Source organism: Orycteropus afer, unplaced genomic scaffold (genome assembly GCF_000298275.1).
Source record: "Orycteropus afer afer isolate SDZICR_OR568_19922 unplaced genomic scaffold, OryAfe1.0 scaffold00001, whole genome shotgun sequence".
Taxonomy (NCBI): Eukaryota; Metazoa; Chordata; class Mammalia; order Tubulidentata; family Orycteropodidae; genus Orycteropus; species Orycteropus afer.
The window spans coordinates 25,193,847-25,207,978 of record NW_006921588.1 but is presented as its reverse complement, the minus strand read 5'-3'; positions in this window follow the sequence as shown (position 1 = coordinate 25,207,978).

Sequence of the window (14,132 nt, the reverse complement as noted above, 5' to 3'; positions counted from 1 at the left end):
AATTTTTTCTGTGGTTTTATTTGTCTCTTCCTGTTCTGGAATTCTGATTACACGTAGGTTATTCCTTTTGATGGTATCCCACATGAACCTTAGGCTTTCTTCATTTTCTTTTGATCTTTTTTCTGATTGTTTCCTTTCCAAAGAAGTGTTCAGGTATTTGCCTTCAGTCTCACTGGATTCTGTCTTCCATTGATTCAATTCTGCTCTTTGCCCATTCAATGTGTTATCTATTTCTGAAAATTTTGTATTAATCTTCTGGATTCCTATGTGTAGATTTTGTATAATTTCTAATTGTTCATTTATTTTGTCATTTTGTTCTTGTATTGTCTTTAGAAATTGTTCTAGGGTATTCTCTGTGTTTTCTTTCATCTGTCTCTCAATTCGTTGAAGATACCTAAATATAATTCTTTTGAATTCCTTATCAGGGAGTTCCAATGCTGGTCTTCCTAAGGTCTGTATCCAGGTCCCTAGTTTCTCCTGCTTTATCTTGCTTCTTTGTGTGGACTGTGATGTTCTTCTCTGTGATGCTCAATGTCTTCGAGGCATTGTGACATTTTTGTGTTTATATTTAATTGGTGATTGTATGTTGGAGTGACTTGCCCATGATGTTTGTTTTCTTTATATTGTTTGTATGTTATCTAGTTAAGCTGAGTACTGTGCTGTGCTCCTTTATTCACTAGTTGAGAGCACTTATACACTCACCACTTGTCTCCTTTCCTATTGTCAGTCTCTCATATGTTCCTGCTGACCTTGGCAAACAGAGCCTATTCTTAGGTCCCTGGAATCTGAATGAGAATGCTATCACTTTAACATCTAAAAATGGTTGCCACTTGTTAACATTCAAAATGGCTGCGCCCTCAGTCAGTTTAAATATCCAAAATGGCTGCTGTGTGTAAACAATCAAAATGGCTGTGCCCTCCGGACAGTGGAAAGTCAACAGCTCAGGTGGTCTCCCTCCTTGCTGTTTCCCTTCCTAGTCATAGGTTACCAGTGCAGTCGTCCCTGCAGCCCTTGGTGATCAGGGCTGATCTTTAAGTTACTTCCCAGGTTCTAACAGCACTTGGAAATATTCAAGCTGTTGGTCCCGTCAGAGTAGCTGACAGTCCACAGCTCTGACTGTCTCTGTACTCACTGTTTTCATTCAGGTTTTTCCATTAATTGGTGCCTAATCCACTTCTGTATAGTTCCTTTCAAAAATCAGGGCTCCAGGATTATCTTTTGTTATCTCTGTCAATTGGTTTTTCTTTTCTTTGTTGAAGAGGGTCTATGTCGTTTGTCTGCCTATTCCTCCATCTTACTGGAAGTCTCCCATTCTCATTTTCTTGCAGTGTCTTTTACACTCTCTCCCTCTGAAACTGGGGCAGGGGCTCCTATCGACCGATCTCCGAGGGCCCCTGGGTTTGGAAGTCGCCAAGGTCTGGTAAATGGTTTTAGCTCTTGTAGCCATGGTGGTGCAGTGGTTAAACACTTGGCTGCCACCAAAAGGTGGAAGGTTGGAACCCCTCAGCCACTCTGTGAGAGAAAGATGTGCCAGTTTCTTCTATAAAGATGTGCAGTCTTCAAAACCCTACAAGGGCAGTTCTGCTCTGTGCTGTAGGGTTGCTATGAGTTGAAATAGACTCTACAGCAGTGGGTTTTCAGTGGGTTAGGAGGCCTAGAGGCAAAACAGTTAAGCAGTGCAGAATGGTGTGTTCAAATGACCCATCTTTTGTTTAGCAGCAGAGCATTTTCACTATTGTCCACCAGGGCTCCTCCTGCAAAGATTACAAAAAAAGAAAACCCAAACTAAAGCCACTGCTGTCAAATGGATTCCGACTCATAGCAACTCCTATTGGGTTTCCGAGGTGGTGTCTCTAGGGAAGTAGATTGCCCCATTTCCTTCTGCGGAGTGGCTGGTGGGTTTGAACCAACTGCCAGCCTTCTGGTTAGCAGTCAAATGCCTTAGGCACTACGCCATCAGAGTTCCTTCATGTAAAGATTGCAGCCTAGAAAACCCTACGGGGTGGTTCAACTCTGTCATATAAATTAGCTATGAGTTGAAATTGACTCCAAGGCACCCAACAACAGAATAGACCGGTGAACCTTCTGTGTTCATGGATTCATAGAACATTTTTCCAGTTTTGGAGATGAGCAGGGTGCAGACAATAGAGGCCTAAGGCATGGCAGGTATGACACATGCCCTGGGCACCACTTAAAGGGGTTGCCACTGAGCAGTTGCCGTTAACCATTGTAGCTTCTATCGCCAGCTGTGAGAGATCATTTAGCAAATTAAAACCTGACTTCGGGGCTATCTCTCCCCACTTCCTTCCTTTCCCACCCAGTCCGGCCCCCTCTGCCCTGCGGCCTCTGCATCCTTCTGCCTGGGCCCACGTCTCCCATCCACCCTCACTGTCAAAGGCCCTCTTTTCTCCTAAAAACCTTCTAGATGTTAGGAACTATTTCTACCGGAGGCTGGAGAAGGGTCAAGGCAATGGAGGAGACCCAAGAGAGTTGGGTTTTTTTTTTTTTTAATGGTTTCTCTTCCATGAAAATGAATAATTGGGCCCCCAAGGCTGAGTTTTCATTGTTGAGTTAATTGTCTGATATACACAATGATGCTAAATATTTAAGATGGGTATCAGATGTTTTGGACAGGGGTGCAATTTCAGCCTTTGCCATATGTACTGTTTTCCATAGATGGTGCTGGCAGCCACTCACTCTCACTCAGGATTGGAAGTGTGAAGTGGGAGTTTGACCCACACAACCCTTAGGAAAGCAGTCGATGTTCGTTATGGAGTAGAGGTGAAGATATACAGATACCATGCTCCTAGGCATGTGTCCTGCTCCTAACATACATTCTACTTCTGCAGCTAAGGATGATCATAGTAGTGCTTTTCCTAATAGCTTCCAACTGGGATTAAAGCTAATGTCCATCAACATTTATAGCATATATGCCCTAAAAAAATTGAGATGTATTTGTCCAATGGAACGTTATACAGTGTAAAGATAAATTAACCATAGCTAGGTGCAACAGCATGGATATACCTCACAACCATTGTTGTTGTTATGTGCCGTCAAGTTGGACCCGACTCATAGCGACCCCTCCTTGGGTTTCTGAGGCAGTATCACTATGGAAGTAGATTGCCCAACCTTTCTTCTGAGGAGGGGCTGGTGGATTTGAACTGCCAGCCTTCTGGTTAGCAGTCAAGTACCAAATTCAAAAGGAAGACACACAGCAGCATTTTGTTCATGCGAAGTTAAAAAACAAGCAAAATAAAACCATATTTTTTCCCATATATTTACATGTTGTTGTTGTTGTTGTTTGCCGTCGAGTCGGCCCCGACTCATAGTGACCCCTCCTTGGGTTTCCAAGGCAGTATCACTACGGAAGTAGGATTGCCCAACCTTCCTTCCGAGGAGTGGCTGGTGGGTTTGAACCGCCAGCCTTCTGGTTAGCAGTCAAGTGCCTTAGCCACTATGCTACCAAGTGGTAAAAATATGAAAAAAATTAAGAAAAATGATTATAAAGTTCAGGATAGGGTCACCCTGGGGGATGGAAAGGAATAGAAATTGATTAGTGTTTTGCAGGTGGAAGGGGACTCTTGGGGTGTCTGGTAACCTTCTTAACCTGGGCCTTGGTGATAAAGATGTTTACTTTATAATTATTCATTGAACTATTCAATTATATTTCACACTTTTCTTTAACTATATGTTATATTTCACGATAACAATGTTAAAAAGTAAAATGTAGCAGAGGGGTCTTCCTGTCCCCATGTCTAAAAACAGCCCCTTCTTTTACCCATTTTTATTAGATGCCATCTAGTTGGCCCCTGACTGGTGGTGACATCATGTACAATGGAATGAAACAGTATGGTCCTGGGCCATCTTCATGATTGGTTGGGGATAAGACTTTTGTGATCCATAGGACTTTTGCTGATTTTCAGAAGTAGATCAACCAACCTTTCTTCCTAGTTCCTTGTAGTCTGGAAGCTCTGCTGAAACCTGTTGAACATCATAACAATATGCAGACCTCCACTGACAGATGCATGATGGCTGCTCATGAGGGGTACCGAGAGGGAAACAGAACCCAAATCTCTCACACGGAAGATGATAACTCTACCACTGAACCACCAGTACCCTCACCTTTCTCACCCATACATCCCTCTATTCCAGAGCTCCCAAGCAGCATCTTTGCCCAAGTCTATGATCTTTTTTTAAACCAAGTTCTACTATGAATTTAGGTTGTACCAGATACTGGAGGGGTTTGGGGGTGGTCAGAGCAAGAATGTCTTGTCCCACAAAGACAAAGCATTGAAACACAAGACTAGGCTATAGAAAGTTCCACTGGCATGGAAGATCTGAGGGGAAGAAACTCATTGAAGGCTGGTATGGTTCAGATCAGCTGTGCTTGTCCTGAGGATGCATGGTTGGAGACAGAAGGGTCTTCGGAAGAAAGGATGGAAGGGAAAGGTGTCAAGGAATCATAGAATGTGTGGACAGGCTGAAGAAGCTGCTCAACCAACACCCAGGTCACCTGAGTGAGTAGTGGAAGCCAAGTATTGCTGGATGGACAGGGTAGCTCAGGAGGATTTGGAAAACCAGGAAGATGAGTTTGCTACTCCACTCTAACCTTGTTGCTAGTCTAGATCTAATCATCAAACAATTCAGGGCTGCCTCCCACATACTGTGTTTTGAACAGTCAATAGAAGAAAAATGAACTAAGTAGACATGTAAAATCCTTGGATAAAAATAAATAAATATGAGAGAATGAAAAAATAAATTGTTGTTGTTTCAGCTGCTGTTGAGTTGGCCCCTAATGCATGACAACCTCATACACAGTGGAACTCTGTCTAGTCCTGTGTCATCCCTGTGATTGGGTGATGCAGTGCCGTGAATTTTCTTAATATGGTTCTTCTAGTCATGGTCTTTGTAACTCCCACCAGGTAACTGGGTAGGACTATGCAAACATGAGCTGCTTATGCCCTGCCCTGGGGAGGAAAGGGGGGATTCGGTAGCTTTCTAATAATGTAAATAAGGGCATGGCACTCTTGGGTAGGTGGGACCACGGAACTAAGGTGTATGGAACACAAATGTGGGGATTGGTCAGTTTTGCCATTCACTATTAAAATAAGGAGCTCTGGTGGCAAATATATGGTGGTAAATATAAGGCATTTGGCTGCTAACCAAAATGTTGGTGGTTCGATCCCACTAGCTGCTCCACAAAAGAAAGATGAGGCAGTCTGCTTCTGTAAAGATTTAAAGCCTTGGAAAACCCAATTGGGGGGTTTGCTATGAGTCAGAGTTGACTTAATGGCTGTTTTTTAAGACTTAAAATGGGCTGTCCCAGAGGCTTTGGAAAGGAGGATCTCACTATTATCAAAAAATAAGAGCCAGGAGTGGAGTGTGTCCTTTGGACCTTATATCCCTGCACTGAACTTCCTTGATCTAGGAGAGAAAGAATTATAACACTTTGCTGAGTGGCAAGAGACAGTGGGAGATGAGAGAATGAGAGATGGCAGCAGAGAAACTGTGGCAACAAAGACAGCAGACCCAAGAGACTGAGACGAAACAGAGCAGTGGGCTTGCTGGCCCATAGAGAAAGAAAGCTGAGTGCCTTCAGGCAGGAGGCTTGCTGGAGGAGTGAGGTGCCTCTCTGGAACCTCTTGGCAAAGCTAAAAGAGTTTGGTAACACTTGCCTGAGCAGAGCAGAGGCCAGGTGGAGGGGCTGAGGGCCAAAGAGAAGCATGCCTATAGGGATGGCAGAAGGGAGGCTGACTTGATAGAAGACTTGTATCCTGAGCATTCCTGAACCTGAATTGTAACCTGTTACTTCCCTAATAAATCCCATAATCGTGAGTATTGTCTGGGAGTTCTGTGTAGCCATTGTAATGAATTATCAAACCCAGAAGAGAAATAGAGAGTGCTGTGGGAGGAACGGTTGGTGTCAGAGTTGGTAAAAAGTTTGGAGCATGGCAGCATGTCCGACCTCTGCTTCATAGGAATCAACCTTGTGCTGATCCTTCTCCACCGTTGAGAAGTTAGAAGAGGTCCGATGCTGACTCTGCCCCCACACCATGTTTGTAGCTAGAGATCAGACTGCTGGGATCCACAGGATTCTCACTGGCTGACTTTTGGGAGTACATCTCCCGGCTTGTCTTCCAGGTTCATGTTAGTCTGGAAGCTCCACCTAAACCTGTTCAGCATCATAGCACCATTCAAGCTTCCAGTGACAGACAGATGATGGCTGCACTTAAGGTGGATTGGCCGGAAATGAACCTGAGGCTCCCACATGAGAGGCAAGAATTCTACCACTTAGCTATCATCGCCTCCCACCCAAATAAATACAATTACGTTTATTGCCAAATTTCATTAGAAAACAATCCTTATGTGTCCCAGCCTACACACTGAACAAAGTCCACAGGGGTTTAACCAGTTGTTCCTGCATGTTGGGTTAGGGAAGAGAGGTCAGTCTGTGGAGTCATTCCCTAAATAGCAGGAAAGATAGAAAACAAGGTAAAAATTCCTGGTTGAAGTTTCCTTGGTCTATCTCTGGAGCTCCTCATACTCCTGGGCTAGCCCACTGCAACATCAGATATGCCCTGCCATGGGGGACCTGGGTGCTTCTGGAATGTAGCCCTACTCTCTTCTTCCTGTACTTCTCCCCAAACAAAGGCTGCCCTCCCAGCTAACCTTCAAAAAGCTGTCCCTGGGAAATGACCATTTGTAATTTTTTTAATGTATGAGCCTACTTCTAATGCTATTTGAGAGAAGAAAAAGAATTTAAGAAACTAAAATGCTGCAGTGCGTTTACATATACACGATGGAAAATTTGCCTCTTGAACAGCTTGAGCAGAAAACCTTGCATCCCCATGGCAACCAGATTCCACTGTGACCACGCATCCCTGCCAGGTCACCCACCCATTTGTGAGCAGGGATGTGGCTCCCATCCACAGCTCTCCTGGCAAACACATGGGGCCCAGATGATGCCACCCACTGCTGTAGCTCCAACAGCTTTGGAATTGCTGAGCTGAGGCTTTGTTCTAGTCTCTAAGGGATGTTCCTGGGGACCCATCTAACCTGGGGGAAGGGGACCAGCTCTTCCTAGAAGTCATTGTGAGGCAGGGGACTCTTGGACAAGCCACCTCCCTATGGAAATGCAAGACACCTGCAGACTACTCAGGGGTTCAGAGTATTGGGATGAGTTGATGGGATTCAAAATAGTTATCAGCTGTTGAGAAGGAAGTCAGTCCCTTCATAATCACAAGAACTGAAGCCTGAGTTGTTGAGTTGGTTAACAACTCAAATAAATTGATCTTTAATGCTTTGTTCCCTTGAACAGATATCATGACCCCTTTAAAGATTTTCTGTCATCTTCCCTTTTGATCTTTAGAGCAATTACTTCTTTCAAATGTATCTTAAGCACTTGGTTATGAACCCAAAGGTTTGCAGTTCAAATCTACTAGCCGCTCCATGGGAAAAAGATGTGGCAGTCTATTTTTATAAAGATTCTAGCTTTGGAAACCCTATGGGACAGTTCTACTCTGTCCTGTAGGGTCACTATGAGTTGGAATCAACTTGATAGCAATGGGCCTGATTTTTTGGTTAACAAACCTATGTATGGGAGTCCCTGGGTGGTACCAACAGCTAACATGTATTGCTGCTAACACAAAGGTTGGAGGTTCGAGTACACCCACAGACATCTCAGAAGAAAAATCTGGTGACCTACTTCTGAAAATCAGCCATCGAAGACCCTCTGGAGCATAGTTCTAGTCTGACATGCATGGGGTTGCCATGAGTCATAGTCAACTTGATGGCAACTGGAACTGAACTCAATCTCTGTATGATAAGGCCATCTTCCCTCTCCTACTGACCTTCAGGAAGTCTCAGCTTCCCTTCAGGAGAGGCCTGAGGCCCATCCTTCCTGCTGCCCCCATCTCCTGCTGACCACTAGGAAAGCTTTGCAGGATGTCTTGGGTATAAAAGAAAGCCTGTAATTTTTGTGTATCAAGGAACTGGCATGTGGTGGTACCTAGCCTCTGCTGGCCAGCATTTTCCTCATCCCTCCCACAATACAGTGTTTACAGCTGGCAAGTTTTCTTTTTAAATTCCAATCCTGAGGTCTTTTCTCCACAACATTGTAGAATTCTGAGGACACTCTAAGACCTACCCTAGTATCTTCTTTGTTTTGTATTGTCTTTGCTCTGGCCAGGCTTCTGGTGTAAAGAAAATATACAAGGCAGGTTCCTGATGAGTCCTCGAGATTTCTTTTGTTACCATTTGTGCTTGAGGTTGAGCGGGTATGAAGTCGGGCTGGAAGAGGGCCTCCTGGTACTCTGAGTGTCTTTGCATCTCAGACTAAAGCTGTCCTGGGCCATCTTCTCCTTGAGCCATTTTGACACCCTACTGTAGAGTAGCAGTCAGGAGCATTTGGAATCTATGTCTTGTGAGAAATCCCCACTCAGGATGGGCTTTGATCAAAGCCTTTCCTTCCTTATAAAGGTGGGCCAAGGGGAAAGGATAGTACAGAGTATAGGCAGGAATAAAAGAATTAGGCATAATCCAAACTCAGCTCATAGATCTGGAGTGGCATAGACTTTGCAGAATGAAAACCTCCACTTTCCTTCTGCAGCGGAGCAGCTGCACATTCTGCGAAGCTAGCACACACCAGAGTAATAAGTTTGTATGGAGGAGAGAGACAGCGAGACAGAGACAGAGGCAGGGGGAAGAATCCACCAGTGGATGTGCTTAACTTTCTACTCAGGAATTCGATCAGTGTCCCAACGAACCAAGATCTGAAAGTCTAACCCGGATTCCCAAGTAATGCCTGTATTTTTCTATTTTCTTTTCTTTAAAAAAAAAAATGATAGGATGAAGTTTCTTCTCTTTGGCAGTTGAGTTTTATCTTGCTATATCCAGCCAGAACTATAAGGATTCAAGCCTGTCTTTAAAAATGTTTCTTTTTAATCACTGCAATTAATATTAATGACAATTTATTTTTAATGAGGCCAGGTCAAGGAACACACTGGTAAAATACTTAGCGGTAATTTGAATAACCTTGATTTTGTGAGGCTAATTGTCCTCTTTTCTTGGCCACTTGTTTCATAGACAGTGCACTGGATCCTGGAATTCTATGATTATGTATTGATTTTTTTTTTTTTCCCCTGGGAGCAAAACCAGGGTGTTTCCAGAATGGAATCTACAGGGAAGTTAGCCACCTTGACTGATGTCTCCTTCCACTTTCTGAGAAGGCTGAGAAAGTGCTAGATGGGGATTTCCTGTTTTTCCAGCATGACAATCAGGAGTAGGATGTTTTCTGGGAGCGTTTGCTAGGCACTCGTTCCATGCAAAGCACTCCCTGTGTTAGGGAGTGTGCACGTACATGGTCAAGTGGCCTTTGGGAGCCAGGCCAAGAAGACATCTTGGATTCTTCTATGTTGACAAAATAGGTGTTGCCTTGCTCCTGGGTGCCTCAGTGAGCGGGCCTGCTGTAGACACACTGGTGGGTTACAATAAACCTTCACTCACTGACAGCATTCATGGATAGCATGGAAAACCATTGAGGCCCGCTCCACAGGGCACCCATCAGCCCTGCACAGAGGCCCTCTGACAGTGGAATTAGGACAGTGGCATCACTAGGGAGGTGTGGGGGAACAGACTGCACCCTCGACACTGTCAGAGGGGATGACACCAAAATGACTCCAGGGTTGATGGTGGCTTTGTAGTAGTAATAGTGGGCAGGCTGATGCTGCAGGGAGAGGCTGAAAAGGCAGTGGTGTTGCTAAGGTTGGGTGTCACTCCTCATCACCCCCCACACACACACCAGCAGTCAAGGTGCAAGCAAGAAGGTCTTGGCTTTGGCCAGTGGAAGAAGGGATGAACTGTGGAGAACCCCAAGGGAAGCCAAGAGGGGCAGGGCATCATGGCACTGCATAGGGGGCAGGGCCAGGGGGGTAGTGACATCATGAGTTGGGGGAATGAGACACCATGAGTTACTGCACTGGGTGACACCAACCCTAGTGATAACACTGGATGAGGACACTTTCAGTATGGGTTGCCTTCTCACTCATCACGAACTTCAAGATGTCAGCTTATATATTTTATATGCCCTAAAAAAACAAAAGCAAAACCAAACCCATTGTTTGCCAAGTTGATTCTCACTCAGTGACCCAATATGACAGAGTAGAACAGCCCCACAAAATTTTAAGATTGTATGGAAGCAAACTGTCTCATCTTTCTTTCGCAGAGCAGCAGGTGGGTTTGAATTGCAACCTTTCGGTTAGCAGCCAAATACTTAATCTATGTTTCACTAGGACTCCTTTATATGCCTTGTGGTGGTGGTTGTTGATTCCAACTCTAGCAACCCTGTGTTACAGCAGAGTCAAGTCAGAGAAGCAGACCACTAATGGGATGAGGGCATGGAGCCCTTAAATTTGTACCACATTTAATGCAATCTCCTGGTGCTGATTAATGGCTTCTTTTACTCCTAAAATCCTGGGACAGAAACACCTGTGCAGATGTACGTGCACTTTTGTATATCCCTATCAGCTGCTTTCTCCATTTGGATACAATTTAAGGGGGAAAAATTTTTTTGAGCAAATTATTCTTCCCTACTATGTATTTTCCTTGGTAAGAATAAAAACTGCCTTAGGAAAATGTCCATTCCTATGGAGAGGCAAAGGTATTCAAGTACCAGTTCAGGCCAGAGTAGATTCTTTGCATGGACAAGGCCAGGCTTGTGCTCAATTTACGTCTGTAGACAAATTAGAGGAAAACCACTGGCCTGACCACGATGCTTGACACAATGACAACCAAAGTATTTTTTTATTTTTTAAACACATTCCAAGTTTATGGCATTTTACTTCTAGAAGGTCTTTTTTTCTAATTTCCTCCACTGAGTCATTTTAATCCCTAAAACATTACCTCCTCTGCTTTTGTGTTTTACCACAGTTGGGATGGGCGGCTAAGTAGTTATGCTTCAGAACTGGCAAAAACAATCCCAAGATTTCTAGCTTCACATGCTGATATTTCCTGCTACAATTTAATTGTGCCTACATTTGAAAAACAATAGTGCCCTCAACCCTTTCAAGTGTTTACCAGGGTTCCAAAAACTAGGTCAGCAACACGGTGCTGTTGTTTTGTATTGTTTGGTTGAATAATTAATAAAGGAAAACATTTACATTGTGAAATATGTTGTGACTGAAAAGAAAGTACCAAAATTTCTCTTCAGCAGAGAACAGTAAAACTCATAAATCAGCGTTCTTATGACAAATGGTGACGAATCATCATTTTTTATATTAGCTGTCTTGATTTTTGGTTTCAATATGTGTAAATATCAATTGAGTCAAGATCTCTGTGTGATATGCAGGGTTAGCAAAACAGAATTTTACTTTAAAATTATTTGAACATTTGCTGAGGCAGTGATGACTTTAAAAAGGCAGAGGAATAGTGTTGAAATCAACAAATGTTTGAGTCTGTAATAAAAGCACCTTTATTAATACACTTGCTAATTGGTCTTAATGGGGATTTGGTATTTTAGTTATAACCTAATTCCCTGACTTTTCGTACTGAGGGAAAACAACGTGTTTTCTTTCATTACCATTTGGGAAATGCATCTGTCTTAGATAAATGGTAAGAATCTGAGGTGTCAGGTTGAGATCCTCACTTGTTCCAGAGTGACCAGTTGTGCATGGAACTGGCCATAACGAGGCATAGTGCAGAGAATGCCATGGGACTGACTGGCAGGCAGTACCATCACTAGCCTCATCTGAGACAGAGAAAGCCATGGTAAATCCATGGCAGAGGCTACGGGGCTCTTTCATGCTGTCTGTCCCATTATAGATAACACACACACAAAGGGAGGCAGCTGAGTAGTTAAGTTTTTGATGCTTTCAAGTAAACTCTCCCTGGGTTGGTGTGAAGTTATTTTCATTTCATATCTCCGTTCCCTACTGGTCAAATGCATATTCAAGGCCAACTTAAACACTGGAATTGTAAGACTATGACTTGTGGGCTCATAATCACTCAAAGAAGGGCAAATACATTCACATTGTCTCCTTTCAACTTTCTGCTGATGGCTGGTGCTGAGGCCCAAAGGCAGTAACATGTTTAATAAGCAGAAGTACAAAATTCCAATTTGATTAGGCCAAATTGACCTAGTAAGTTCCTTGGGAACTGGAAGGGCTCTTGCTCTAAGACTGTCATGGACTGAATTGTGTCCTTCCAAAATATGCGTTGTAAATCTTAACCCCTGTGTCTCTGGTTCCCACTTGGGAATGGTTGGGTTGTTATTTGTTATGCTAATGAGACAGGATGAGTGTAGGGTGTGCCGATCTCTTCTGAGATATAAAAGAGATTAAACAAGCAAGCAGAGAAACAAAGATGGGAGAAGACACATGTTAAACCACCTGAAGACTGAGCAGAAGCTCAGAGACAAGGACCTTTCTGTAGAGCTGGCAGAGAGAAAGCCTTCCCCATTATGTGGTGCTCTGAATTCCAACCTCTCGCCTCCTGAACTATGGGAAAATAAATTTGTTTGTTAAAGCCAACTACTTGTGGATTTCTGTCATAGCAGCTCTCGATAACTAAGACAAAGGCCTAAAACAGTGCTGAGCACACAGGAAATGAGGGGTGCAGATGCACCAGGAGATTCAAGGCAGAACTAGGTCACTTCATATATAGATCCCTGACTAGGTTGTACTGTTCTTAGCCTTCTAACATTCCACTACAATGCAGGCCATGAAGGCTCAGACCATCAGATGTTTGCTGAAAGTATGATATGTGATACTGATAAATGCAAAGATCACTACCTCAGCTGATAAAAGAAAATGCCTTTCAAGTGAAAGTGAACATTGAATTATGTTATAAAGTCACTTAAGAAATTAACTTCCCAATGACTAGAATATACAGCTGGGAAAGCTTTTTACCAGGGTTCCTGATTTTCCCATGTACATTTTTTTTTTTTTAACTTTTTGCTTTTCACATGGGCTTACTAGTAATATTTCTTTAGCTTTGGGGAGATGAACTCTAAAATATTTTGTTAAAAATGAATGGCATTGACATGAGAAAATAGAAGGGCAGTGTATGCACAGGGAGACCACTCGGGGGTAGGAGGGTACGGGAGGGAAGGACACAGGAAAGAGGTAACTGTGGGGAGGAAGTGGGAAGAGAGCTGTTACATTGTGGGAAACTGCAGTCAATGTCATGAGACAAAATGTGTATGAACTGCTGTATGGAAAATTAATTTGCTCTGCAAACTTTCACTCAAACCACAATAAAAATTAAAAAAAGAAAAAAACAAAGAATGGTATTGGAACTCTGAGCCCAATTTATTCAGAGACCTTCCATTTGAGCTCATTAAACAATCAAGACACATTTTGATAAATATCCATTCTTCCAATTATAAACATGTTTTAAAGCTCAATTCAGTGAAGAACTACTTCCTTTGGGCAGCTGGCATAACTAACTAATTGGCATTAAAAACAAATAGAAAATGCAGAGAAGGGAACATCTTTCTCAATAATATCTTTAAAACTATATACAAAATATTGAGAAGATACGGACATTTTACATTCAGGGCAGAGTGTATGTGGTGCTACCAAGCCCGTGGGCGATCATGGAGAGGTTTATTTGTGTCTCCTCCCACTCCTCACTGTGGTGGAAATACAAAGAAACCTCTGCCTCATCATAAAAGGTCATAGTTGAAGAAATCTTCCACTGGCCATAAAAAAAGGATACATATATAAAAGATTAGTGAGCTAGGGACTTCCTGAGCGACTGGAAATTGTTTCTTCATTTCAAGGAAGTATCACCCAACAGTTGAAGAGTGTTCCCAGATGATGTAGCTGTTATTTTTATCTGCATGTCCTTAGGGTATGAACCACACATTCATCTAATTAAAGCCATACCAAGTGCATGTCTTCACAGAGCTGGTAAATAATAACCTTGTCTGAAGGCACACTCAAAATTTTATCTGAACATCTGCTTAATATTTACTGTGGCCAGATTGGGAGTGTGCATATCAATATTTCTGTAGACATTGCTTCTGCTTCAGATACAGATCTAATTCTAGTAAGTGTCTACTCTAAAGTCAATCATATGTGCCTGTTTCTTTTAGGAGAAAAATAGGGTGGTTACATTCTGTAAGGCATATTTCT